The sequence below is a fragment of the Jaculus jaculus genome, chromosome X (assembly GCF_020740685.1).
Source record: "Jaculus jaculus isolate mJacJac1 chromosome X, mJacJac1.mat.Y.cur, whole genome shotgun sequence".
Classification (NCBI taxonomy): Eukaryota; Metazoa; Chordata; class Mammalia; order Rodentia; family Dipodidae; genus Jaculus; species Jaculus jaculus.
In genome coordinates this window covers 129,080,174-129,094,268 of record NC_059125.1, presented here as the reverse complement: position 1 = coordinate 129,094,268, position 14,095 = coordinate 129,080,174, and positions in this window count along the sequence as shown.

The window sequence follows — 14,095 nt, the reverse complement described above, 5'->3', positions numbered from 1 at the left end:
AACCTTGATGACTTGAAGAGTTAAAAGATTATTTCTTGGGCTGGAGAGATGGCTTAGCGGTTAAGCTCTTGCCTGTGAAGCCTAAGGACCCCGGTTCGAGGCTCAATTCCCCAGGACCCACGTTAGCCAGATGCACAAGGGGGCACACGCGTCTGGAGTTTGTTTGCTGTGGCTGGAGGCCCTGGCGCTCCCATTTTTTCTCTCTCTCTCTCTCTCTCTGCCTCTTTCTCTGTCTGTTGCTCTCAAGTAAATAAATAAAAAGAAACAAAAAAATCTTTAAAAAAATGGTGGGGTTTCCTGACAAGAAGGAGGGAGTGGTTTCCCTCTGTGTGATGTAATGCTTTGCCTTCTTGGACAATTGCAAAGAGAGTTTGTGGAAAAGGAAAAAACCATAGGGTAGCAATTGATAAACAGCAGAAACAGCATCTGCTAAAACAGATGGCCTATTCATGAACGGCTGGACTTGAGGGAATACAGAAGGAAACTGAGGCATGTACACAGTCTGCATATTTATGGAGAGCGTATGGCTGCAGAAGATGCTGATCCCCCCATTGACAATCATTGTAGCTCTCAAGAAGGTGGACAAGGTTATGACCCAGGTGGGGACTTTGCCTCTAACCTTGATGACTTGAAGAGTTAAAAGATTATTTCTTGGGCTGGAGAGATGGCTTAGCGGTTAAGCTCTTGCCTGTGAAGCCTAAGGACCCCGGTTCGAGGCTCAGTTCCCCAGGTCCCACGTTAGCCAGATGCACAAGGGGGCGCACGCGTCTGGAGTTCGTTTGCAGAGGCTGGAAGCCCTGGCGCACCCATTCTCCCTCTCTCCCTCTATCTGTCTTTCTCTCTGTGTCTGTTGCTCTCAAATAAATAAATAAATAATTTAAAAAAAAAGATTATTTCTTAGAAAACCTGGCAGTTAAGAAAGAACTGTATCTGTGTTAATTGCATGAGTATATTGTAAGTGGGTCATGATGTGCCTTTGTTAACCAATAAATGTGATTGTGGTTCATTTTATGTGTTTCAGTTCTTTTTAATTTTTAGTAACAAAGTCTCAAATGAAAGAAATCCTATTATGGGAGGTTATACTAGGACAGCCCAAATTCTAAGGAGTCCAGGAAATCAATAGTCATTATCTGGGACTCTAGGAAGGGGCTGCCAAGAAATGAGCCATTTGCGGCTGGCCTAGAAGTCAACACTGATAATTACAAGTGGGCATTTCCCATAAACAACCACCACCGGGTTCAGAAACGATTATAATAAGCAACCTCCTTTTCCTGATGGATGCCATAAAAATATTCTAGCCATAAAGATGCTTGGCCTTTGGAAAGCTATTGTGATGAGACTATAGACCCAGAAAATAATCATTAACATCAAAAAAATCATTAACGTCATTCTGGAAAAATACCTAAAGAATATGGCCAATATGCAGCCATAGTCAATATTGTCCTCTATACTTCTGATCCTGAAGAAATGTCTTCATGGTGCAAAAAATGTACCACTCTAGATATTATCAGATTGGTCACAAAAAAGTCACTCCTGTAAAAACTTTAGGAATTAATGGATTAAAAACACCTAAATAGTAGTTTAAAAATCATGGTTTTGGGCTGGAGAGATGGCTTAGCGGTTAAGCGCTTGCCTGTGAAGCCTAAGGACCCCGGTTCGAGGCTCGGTTCCCCAGGTCCCACGTTAGCCAGATGCACAAGGAGGCGCATGCGTCTGGAGTTCGTTTGCAGAGGCTGGAAGCCCTGGCGCGCCCATTCTCTCTCTCTCCCTCTATCTGTCTTCTCTCTGTGTCTATTGCTCTGAAATAAAAAAAAAAAAAAGAACCTCTTTCTTTAAAAAAAAAAAAAATCATGGTTTTTTGGGCCATTCAGGGTAGTGCCATTTTACCCTTCTTTCAAATCCTTCTGCTTTCCATATTGCCGACATTATCTTCCTCGAGTCAAAAAGTGTCTCTTACTTCCCTAATTGAAAATGTTCCATAACCTCTCAATGCTATAATCTTTCCCAAAACTCTTTGCAAAATATACACTCTCACTGTTGTAGTCAGCTTCTTGTTGCTGGACAAACACTCGACCAAAGGCAACTTATAGGAGGAAAGTGCTTATGTCAGGCTTAAAAATTCCAAGGGAACACACCATCAATTGTGGAAGAATCTGGCTCCTTTCCATAGATCCAAGCAGAGAGACATCAGATAGCTGGCAAACAACAAAAAGCACGAACAGCCAGAGCGCCAAAGTGCTCTCTGGACTCAGTGACATATCTCTTTGGGAGCAGGGCTCCCCTATCCAGAGATTCAAGTTAACAGCTCAATCTTAATAAAACATCTGGACTTTGGGGTCATACATTCAAACCACCACATTGACATTGCCATATATCTTAAAATAATGTATTTTATTTTATTTATTTGCAAGCAGAAAGAGAGAGAAACAGAAAGTAAGTATGGGTGCACCAGGGCCTCCAGCCACTGCAAGTGAATGCCAGATACATGCTCTACTTTGTGTATCTGACTTTACATGTGTACTGAAGAACCAAATCCAGATCATTAGGCTCTGCAGGCAAGACCTTAACTGCTAAGCCATCTCCCTAGCCCCAGACATTACAACATTTTGCCAAAAAGTGCTTTAAAACTTTTCATTGACAACCTCCATTCCTATACGCAATGTTACCTGGTCATAATCCCCTCCCACTATTTTCTTCTCTTGCCATCGCTCTTCCACTGAGCCCCTTCTTTTTTACAACTATTCCCACTTCTATTTTTATGTCATCTATGTTTTCCCTTCTCTATCATGTATGATGACACATTGATGAGCCCAATAGTTGGTAGATCTTGTGCAGGTAACTATAGCCTCTGTGAGGTTAAGAATACAATTAGCAGTTGTCCAGAAGGCAGCATTAAATAGCACTCCTCCCCATCCTTTAGTTCCTGCATTGTTTCCACCACCTCTTCTGCAACGGTACCTGAGGCTTGAAGGGGTAGGTAGGTGGGTCTTTTAGTGCAAGTAAGTGGCTAACGTGGGTCCTGGGGAATCGAGCTTCGAACTGGGGTCCTTAGGCTTCACAGGCAAGCGCTTAACCATTAAGCCATCTCTCCATCCCAGTTAGTATCTTTTGTGTGACTGTATTTCCAACATTATATCATAGTGATGGAATAAACGTAACCCAAACCAAAATTACTGAAAAATGGGCAAAGAGTTGAACAGATATTTCACCGAAGAAGCTATACAAATGGACAATACACAATGAAAAAAAAGTTGAGCATCATTAGGTACTGGGGAAATCAAAGCCACAAATAGTACAATTACTTTGGTATCCACAAAAATGACTAAAATGAAACAAAGGAAAATAAAATGTTGATGGAGATGTGAAAATGGTAACATATGCATCTTCTGGTATTATGCATAAGCATTGTGGAAGCCATTTGGTTGTTCCTCAAAACATTAAACAGAATTAACATAGGAATCATCAACTCTACTCTGGAGTAATGTACTCAGAAAATTTTAACTCAGAGTCTCAGATGTTTCTGTTCATAGTATAAGTACTCATAATATGGATTATGGAAACAACCAAAGAATCCATTGATAAATGCGTGTACTATATGTCCTAAGACAAAGGATATAAATGGCATATAAATACATTGGAATTTTATTCGTCATTTATTTGTGTGTGTTTGTGTAGGGTGTATATGGATGTATGGAGTTCAGAGAACAACCTCAGGGTATTGATCTTCTCCTTCCATCTTGTTTGAGACAGATCTTTCTTGTAGTTCACCATTGGGAAGACCAGGACTACCTGGCTTGGGAGCTTTGGAATTATCCTGAAATCCCCTCCCGTTGGCATGGACACATTGGGATTACAGAAGTATGCACCAATTTGTACCCAGCTTCATGTGGGTGCTGGGGAGCCCAACTTTGGTCAGAAGGCTTAAACAAGAAACACCTTGAAGCACTAAGCTATTTCCCCACCCTCTTACTTATCCTTTACAGAGACAAACTCCTTTTGCATTAAACAATACCTATGCATCTTTAGGAAATAAGTGAAATCATCATGTCACAGGACAAACATTAGGTGGCTCCATATATGTGAGATTCCAAGATTAGTTAAATTCATAAAAATAGAAAGTAGACGGCTGGGGAGTTGATACAGTGTGCAAAGTACTTGCTGTGCAAGCATGAGGAGCTGAGCTCAATCCCCAGAACCCACCCTAAAATCATGGCTGTGTGCCTGTAATACCAGAACTGGGGAGGCAGAAACGGTGATTCCCTTGTGACCATTGGCTAGCTTATCTAGTTGAATTTTTGAGCTCTAGGTTCAGCAATAGACCCTTTCTCAAAAATAAAGTGGAGAGTAACTGAGGAGACCTTCAGCATTGACCTCTGACCTCCACATACACCCCACACACATATGCATGCACACACACATGAAAAAAAACCCAGAATGTTAGGTCTCAGGGATCAAAATAGGGGAACACTGCAGAATTAGGGTTTGTTTGGGACAATGTTATGAGATGAATAATGTTCTAGAAGTGGGTTGTGGTGATGGCTGCATAAGGTGTAAGCTAATACTACTATACCATATATGTCAATGGTCAAGGTGTTATGTAAATCTCACCATAACCAAAAAAAAACAAAAAACAGAAATATCTGGCCCCACAACATCTATACTAATTGTAGACACAAGACTCTCACTTTTAAGTCTGGGAGGCATAATTCCTCTGGATCAACCTCCCTCCTACAACCCAGCCATTGCCTTTAGAGTTCCTGCCACATTCCCTGGAGCACTGGGAAGGCACAAGACATTCAACAAATAACAAAAGGTTTCAGATTGAAAAGCCGGGCGTGGTGGCGCACGCCTTTAATCCCAGCACTTGGAAGGCAGAGGTAGGAGGATCGCCGTGAGTTCAAGGCCACCCTGAGACTACAGAGTGAATTCCAGGTCATCCTTAGCCAGAGTGAGACCCTACCTCAAAAAAAAAAAAAAAAAAAAAAAGGTTTCAGATTGAACCTTACCCTTCTGTTTTGTCTTCTGGATCTCTCAAAAGGTTTTGACAAGCAGGGGTGTGGTGGTGCACGCCTTTAATCCCAGCACTCAGGAGCAGAGGTAGGAGGATCACCATGAGTTTGAGGCCACCCTGAGAATACAGAGTGAATTCCAGTTCAGCCTGAGCTAGAGTGAAACCCTACCTCTGGGAGGAAAAAAAAAAAAAAAAAAAAGATGCTTTGTCAAACTGCTCTCTTCCAATTTTTCTTTTCTTCTTTCCTTAAGTCATTACTTATAGTCCGTCCTCATCTCTGGATATGCATTTTAATTCTCTAAATAAGGCAATGCTTGAAAAACAAGCAAACAAATTGTAGTAGCAAACAGGATGGTATTTGGCCTCTTGTGACTTGCTCAAAAGTAGAGAAGAGGGCTGGAGAGATGGCGTAGCGGTTAAGCGCTTGCCTGTGAAGCCTAAGGACCCCAGTTCAAGACTCGGTTCTCCAGGTCCCACGTTAGCCAGATGCACAAGGGGGTGCACGCGTCTGGAGTTCGTTTGCAGAGGCTGGAAGCCCTGGCGCGCCCATTCTCTCTCTCTCCCTCTATCTGTCTTTCTCTCTGTGTCTGTCGCTCTCAAATAAATAAATAAATAAAATTTTTTTAAAAAAAGTAGAGAAGACCAAGAATAATGGCTTGTTTTTTTTTTTTTTTTTTTTTTTTTTTTTGTCTTTTGTTTTTCGAGGTAGGGTCTCTCTCTGGCCCAGACTGACCTGGAATTCACTATGGAGTCTCAGGGTGGACTTCAACTTATGGTGATCCTCCTACCTCTGCTTCCTGAGTGCTGATTAAAGGCGTGTACCACTACACTTTAATGATATGAGAAGGGAAAATACCTATAGCACTGAGGTAAATAAAATCACAGATGTGGTCAGTAAATGATTCCTAGTGTAAGAAACATAGGCCAGGCAGGACACTGCACATTATAAGACTTCAGGATCTATTTGTCAAAGTGCTTCTAGCAATAAACGACAGGCATCAAAGCAGAGTTAGCTTAAAGAGAACAGACATCCGCGTGTAGCTAAGTTATAGAGCTTTGACATACCATGTGTGATGGCCTGGGTTACATCCCCAGCCAGGAAAACAAATGGCATCTTTTAAATCAAATGCTTGAAAGAACCATGGGTGGTTTGGCTTTAAGCCCAGCTGTGTGCTGGTGGTCATACTGTGAGGAGAGGATCTATATCTCTCCTTTCCCCAGCTGGAAATTCTGTCACGTAGGAAGGCCCATCCTTACACCATTAATAACTGAGAAACAATGCAGAAGACAGTTGGTTGTCCCTAATAGTTCCAGCTTAGTGGCTTGGGCTGATTTGTTATTCTACTTTTGGCCACATACTTAAAACAGCTTGGGCCACATGCCCATTCCTGAAACTGCGAGATGGAACATTCAGATTAGATGAGTTTAAGTTTATGTGTATGTTCTGAACTAGAGACCTCCCCATTCAGACCTCCTCGCTGGAGATAAGACGAGGAGGCAAATGAAGGGATGAGAAAAAGGAGGAAGGGAAAAGAGGGAGAGAGCTCTCAAGAGCTAGTTTCTCAAAAGAAAATATACAGCACTTTTCCAAGAACCACCAGGTATGTTGAGCAGACACCATGGAAACTCTATTCCCCTGATTAATGGCCTGACCAGTTTACAAAAGCTTGAGGTTTTTCTTTTCTTTTTTCTTTGGAGGTGGGTGTATGTGTGCACAGCCATGTGCATGCTAGAGTATATCTGTGGAGGTCAGAGAACAACTTTTGGTAGCCCCTTTGCCTTCCACATTGAGGCCAAGTCTCTTCACCAGGATATCTGGCCTGAGATCCCTTGGACCATTCTCTTGTCTCCACCTTCCTTCTCATCCTAAAGCACACTAAGCTTACAGATGTTCATGTTACAGCATTTGGCTCTTTGATGAGGGCGCTGGGGATCTAAATTAATGCTTGTGTGGTGAGATTGTGGGGATCCACTGAGCCATCTCCCCAGCCCACAAAAGCTTTTTAAAAAAAATTAACACGCTCAACTATATGAGATAGAGATGAAGATGCACTTATGATCTTTACAGAAAGAAACAATCTAAATTCATGAAACTGAAGAGTACATAATTTTAAGGGCTAGATTTTACAGAGGTCTTAATGTTGCTGCCCATGGTCTCACATCTCCAGGTAAATGATACATTTGACTGCATCCAAAACATGAAGTTCCAAAGTCAAATATCAGTGGGTAAACCAGATGAACTAAATAAGCCTATTTGGAAACGCAAAAGATGGAGACAACATGTAAAGGCTATCAATAAATAGCCTAACAATTTTTAAAAATTATTTTATTTTATTTATTTATTTATTTGAGAGAGATAAGTAGAAAGAGAGAGAGAAACACACACACAGAGAGAAAGAGAGAAAATTGGCACACCAGGGCCTATAGCCACAGCAAATGAATTCCACATGCATCTCCCAGATGCATGTGCCACCTTGCCTTACGTGGGTCCTGGGGAATTGAACCAAGGTCCTTTGGCTTTGGAGGCAAGCGCCTTAACTGCTAAGCCATCTCTGCAGCCCCCTATCAAATTTTGTATCATGCATTTGAAGAGCAAGAACTCTCTACCTGGCAATGAAGTGAGGTCTTGGTAGCTTAGCTGCATGTACTCTGTTCTGTTCTCTGAAAGTACTTCTTCCCGCCACTCCCTACTTGACTTTTGCTAAAAGGGGCATTGCAGAAGTTTCCCCTTCTGGGTGCTCCACCATTTCAGCAACTCCCTTCCTGTAGATAGGAGCTCACAGGCTTGGAGACTGCCTTAGGGGTTGGAAGATCACATGCTATTTTGGTGGCCCAGATTAGAGTTTCCCAAGCAATACAACTTTCTTACCAATGTAATAGGTATTCCACTTTGTTTTAAACTTAGTTCCATAAAGCCAACAACAACCAAAAAAAAAAACCAAAAAAACAAAACAAAACAAACAAACAAAAAAAAACCTGTGGCTTACCCATCATGAAAGTCTCTTTCTTTTATAGAAGGACACAGATCATCTACGGCTGGTGTGACATACATCACTTCCTCCTAGCACTCTGACCTGTTAGCCCCAGGGTATAACCCTTCTCCTAGTAGTTTGAGATGGTTGATAAAGCGCAGCTATCCCATTAACATTGCAGGAAGTAGAATGAGGAAAGGTGAAGAAGGACATGCTTCCAGCCTTCTAAAAGGATTTCACAGCAGGTCTACAGAATCTGTTGCCTATGGATTTCTTAATATTGTATTCATTTATTTTTTTGAGAGAGAGGCAGATAGAGAGAGAAAAGACTATACCATATTCCAGAACCTCCCTTACTATAAACCATGTCCATGCCTTTTTTTTTTGCTTATTTTATTTATTTATTTGAAAGTGTCAGAGAGAGAGAAAGAGAGAGAGAGAGAGAGAGAATGGGTGTGCCAGGGCCTCTAGCCACTGCAAACAAATGACAGATGCGTGCACCACCTTGTGCATCTGGCTTTATGTGGGGACTGGGGAATTGAACTTGGGTGTTCTGACTTTTCTGGCAAGTGCCTTAACCACTGAACCATCTCTCCAGGCCCTGTTGCCTATATCTTATAGAGCAGAATTTAAAGGCATGGACATGCAGGCTGGAGAGATGGCTTAGCAGTTAAGCACTTGCCTGTGAAGCCTAAGGACTGTGGTTTGAGGCTCGGTTCCCCAGGACCCATGTTAGCCAGATGAACAAGGGGACACAAACGTCTGGAGTTCATTTGCAGTGGCTGGAAGCCCTGACAAACCCATTCTCTCTCTCTCTTTCTCTCTTTATCTCTCTCTGACACTTTCAAATAAATAAATAAAATAAGCAAAAAAAAAAAAAAGGCATGGACATGGTTTATAGTAAGGGAGGTTCTGGAATATGGTATAGTCTTTTCTTCTAAATGGCCATATGCCTAGGCATAAATTGGCTGTTAGTCAAGGAGAAAAAAACAACTGTGGGGATAGACAACTAGAATTCTATTGTAACTAATTTCATGTATGCTCCATTTTTCTGGTGTAATAATTGACAAAAGAGATGCTGTCAAGTCATAGTCTTAACTCTTCATCCTAGACTAACAGGTAAAGGGTTTAGAAATCTTCCCAGCCTCTTGTGTTCCTCACATGATGGAGCTGCTGCATTCATGACCTCACAGTGGCTATCAATTACCCACGCAAGGCCTGCACAACATGGATGGTGAAGGAGGGTTAGAAAAGACATTAAGGGGGCTGGAGAGATGGCTTAATGGTTAAGCGCTTGCATGTGAAGCCTAAGGACCCTGGTTCGAGGCTCAATTCCCACAAAGTGGCACATGCATCTGGAGTTCATTTGCAGGGCCTGGGGGCCCTTGTGCACCCATTCTCTCTCTCTCCCTCTTTCTCTCTCTGTCTGTCACTCTCAAATAAATAAATAAAAATAAACAAAGCAGATATTAAGGTAGCAGAGAGACTACTCGGAAAGAAAAGGGGTTCATTCAAAGAGGGATGGGGAAGGGAGATAAGAGGAGATAATAGGAGTGGATTATGAAAAAATAATTACATACATGTATGCAAACTATCACAAAATGTTTTTAATAATGGCTTTTGGGGGCTGGGGAGATTGCTTAGTATTTAAAGGCACTTACCTGCAAAAGCTGCCAAATTTCCCAACTGTGTGCACACATAAGTACGACACACACAGAGAGAGAAAGAGAGAGAGAGAGAAATCTTTAAAATGACTTTTAGGCTGAGGTGATGGCTCAGCAGGTAAGAGCCTTCCTGAGTCGTTTCCTCAGGACCAATGTAAACAGCTGGGGGTGGCCATACCCATCTCTAACCCTAGTCCTGTGGGAGTGAGTGGAAACAGGAGAATTTTACTGTGGCTCCTGAAACCAGTAGCACAACATTCAGAGAGCTGCTCTCTGTCAAGAAAATACATGAATTACCATTAGAGGAAAGACACCCAAAGCTCTCCTCTAGCCTCTACAAGCCTCCTTAGAACACACCTACACACACACCTACACACACACACACACTGCATGCAACATAAAGTGATTTTCTCGGTTTCTGTACTGGTTATTACAAACTTAGATTCAAGTGGGAAGACGCAGATGATCTGAAGTATTGGCTTTCCCAGACTTAAGCTAGCTTTGTACTGGGGCAAACCATTTGGGCTTCTTTTGTTGGTGCTGTGTGACAAAGTGACTTGCTATGCATCCCAGACTGGCCTTGAGCCCAGGATCTTCCTGATTCAATTTTGAGTAGTGGGATGATAGGCCTTTACACTACCCTCTGTAAGCTTTAGGCTACTGCTGTTAGTTTGTTGTTGCAGTACCAGGGATTGAACCCAGGACCTTATACATGCTGTGCGAGCACTGTACCCCACAACTACACATCAAGCCCATCCCCATTTTGGCTCCCCCACTGCATGTTTCACAACATGAGTCAAATTCTGAATTGCTGATAAAAAAGCATAAAGGGCCACTTAGCAAAACTGTACTTTATTTCCCCTCAAAGATGGGTTAATTTCAATCATAGCATTTCCTCTTTGTCATAGGCTATTAGTAAAGAACATGAAACCGATGCACTCCAACGGGCTAACACACTTCTAATCTTAACAAGTTAGACCTTTGTCCTTCAACTTAAGGCTATCAAATGACTTATGTGCCTGTAGGCCGTCTCAGCATGTCCTGGGCAGAAAAAAAGAATGAAGCAACAAAACGATTTCAGCATAATTCAACCCAATTATTTCCATTAAAAAGTATTTCCTAGGAAGGAATGAATTAATAGAGTTCTATGAGAAGGTGGAGAGGCAAAACTATGGTACCTGCTACAATTTGCCACTTCTGGGAGCCACTATTGATACACATTTGTTTGCCCTTTATTGAAAATAGTGATATGGGTCAGTGTTCTCACTCAGTAATAGCTTGCCCTCTGGATATTGCACAGCCCTGTTCCTAGTCTGGTCTTGTGATCCACAAGCTAAAAAACACAACTGGTCATCGTGTCACATACTAGTATAAAAGATAAAATGTGTTTGGGACAAGATATCTGGAATGAAAATTCCATCCAGAAAGTTCCCACTGCCGGGCGTGGTGGCACACACCTTTAATCCCAGCACTCGGGAGGCAGAGGTAGGAGGATCACCGTGAGTTCAAGGCCACCCTGAGACTACAGAGTGAATTCCAGGTCAGCCTGGGCTAGAGTGAGACCCTACCTCAAAAAAAAAAAAAAAAAGTTCCCACAAGGAAAACACACATCTGTCATTGGTGAAAAGCTTAAAGGTAACCTTGCTAAACAGGAATAACAAGGACTTCCTGCCCTGACAGTGGAGGAAGTTCCTTAGTGGACCAAATTAGTAGTTCCTCTCTTATTTATCTTCCTTCATTTAAATAAAATGTGTCCTGTGAGGGGATCCTTGTCATTTATCTGTGGAGGTAGGCCCTGGAAAGAAGATCTCAGGACTGTACATTTTCCTAGCATTTCCTGTTAGACACCCAGGATTCGCTTAAGGACCTGTTGCTGGCTTTGTCAATGGAGTTCTTTCAAGAACATAAATATGTTTCCAGTTAATTTTGTGTGCAAACAACCAAAGCCAAAGGCCTTGACAAAACATGGTATTTAAATCCGAAGTGAGGGAAGGTCTTTAATCCCAGCACTCCAAATGCAGAAGTAGGACTATCACTGTGAGTTCGAGGCCAGCCTGGCACCACAGAGTGAATTCCAGGTCAGCATGATCTAGAGTGAGACCTGAGGGCTGGAGTGATGGCTTAGTGGTTAAGCACTTGCCTGTGAAGCCTAGGGATGCCGGCTCAAGGCTCAATTCCCCAGGACCCACATAAGCCAGATGCGCAAGGGGGCACATGCGTCTGGAGTTCATTTGCAGTGGCTGGAGGCCCTGGTGCACCCATTCTCTCTCTCTCTCTCTCTCTCTCTCTCTCTCTCTCTCTCTCTGTCTGCCTAACTCCTTCTCTCCTGTCTGTCTGTCACTCATAAATAAATAAAAATAAATAAAGAAATGTATTAAAAATTTTAAATATCCATGTTTTGATCTTTTATTTGCACCCAAACCCTAAAATACCCTTGGTTAATAAGACCACTCATAACCAGATCTCTGCCAAGTACCAGAAAAAGGCTAAGACAACCCATTTTGCCATGGAAGTCTATTTTTGGCATTAATAATACCCTAATCAGGTTGAGATCAAAAGCAGTTTTTTCTTATCATCAATGGCATAAATCTCCAAACATGGGACCACCAGTCAATTTTTACCATATACTGTAGGTAGAAAGCATTTATTTTAATAACGTTGTGCAGTGCTTTTCTGTGTCTGTTTTCAGACTTGCTCTGTTCTAAGTTCCATGTAATTCTTCTCTCATATAAACCATACTTATAATTAATCATTACTTATAATTAATAATAATAAATCAAGACTCATACTGGGATGTGAGTCCTTTAAGATGTGATTAAAGTGTTTAGAGGGTGATACCTTTTTCCAAGAAGCCCACCAGAGTGAATGACTTTGGGGAATGGACAGGTTCTCCTGCAAGCAGGTAGTTATAAAGCACAATAATCCAGTGGTTGGCCTCTTTGCACACTTCAACTTCCCCTTGCACTTCTCTGCTACTGCATGAGGCCCTTGCAAGAAGCCAGGAAGATATGAGAGTTGTGCTCCTGGACTCAATAACTGTGAACTAAATACACTTCTTTAGGCTTCTCTTTGCCCAGGCAAAGCATCCAACATCAACAATGTAAGGTGGGTTAGAGATACATTACCACTGGTGCTTCTGCAAGGAACTCTTCCCAGCTCTTCCCTATTCCCAAGCTGGCAGGTCCTTCCTTCATCTTGGAGCAATCACCTTCTGCCTGCTGTAAAGGCAGCTATGACCCCCATTCTTTAAGTAGAACTCTGGGCTGATTTGAATTAGGTGTGCCCCATAACCTCATGTGTTTTGAACGTTGGGTTTCCAGCTCATGGCAATTTGAGAGGTAGCACCTTGCTGAAGGAGGTGAGTTTGGGGGCATGGATTTAGGGGTGTTATAGCAAGCTCCCCTTTGCCAGGTGAAAGATCCAACATCTAGAATCTAAGGTTGATCACAGATACATTGCCACTGGCTTCTACAAGGGACTGGTCCCAGTGCTTTCCTATGGCCAAGCTGACAGGTCCTTTGTAGGTTCAGCTCACTCTTGTACTACTATTTTCCACCTGCTGTTGGCAAGGAGGGGATGTCCAGCCTCTGCTCTACCATCTTTTCCCTGTCATCGTGACACTTCCTCTCTAGTCTATAAGCCAAAAATAAATCCTTTCCTCCCATCAGCTGCTTCTGGTCAGGTGCTTTGTCTCAGCAATGAGAAGGGAACTACAACAAACAAAGTGCATTTGTAGATTTAAGATGCTATAAAGAAAATGAGAGGCAAATGGGCTTTGGGTCCCTGCAATACAACTCTCTCCCGCCGTCTCTTTTCAGGAAGAAACTAACTGAGACTATGGGTTCCTTTTTGGAATAGATGCAAGCAAAAATAGAAGGAGAATAAACACAGCATCTAAACAAATGACCATTGCCTCAGTGACAACATAATACAATCCTAAGAACTCGTATTGTTCAGCATAGACTATGGTCCAGCTTTATGGGCTTGACATATATTAATCATTTTGGCCTCATAATTGGATCTAGTAGTATCGTTATTATCTCTATTTTATGGATGAAGGAACTTACACACGGAGATGTTATAACCCAGTAGTAAAAGTTCATAGCTACTAAGTAACAAAGCCAGTATTCAAATAGGTAATTTGGCTTCAGGGACTGCATCCAAGGTCAATGCCGCTCAGTAGAATAAGTCATCTCCTTATCTATACAGGTGTTTCAAATCCTACTGTTTTCTAGACTTAGATGATTGTCATATATTTAAGTAAAATCACAATAATATGTCAACATTATTTAGAAATGAACATTTAATAACCTGAATACTTTCTCCTTCTCTACCTCCTCCTATGCTTGAGGGAGCTGGAGGAGCTAGTTTTGTCAATGAGCCACCACAAGGGCAGATCATTTTCTTCATGTCCATCTCGTAGACATATGTCCTTCTCTAATACATAC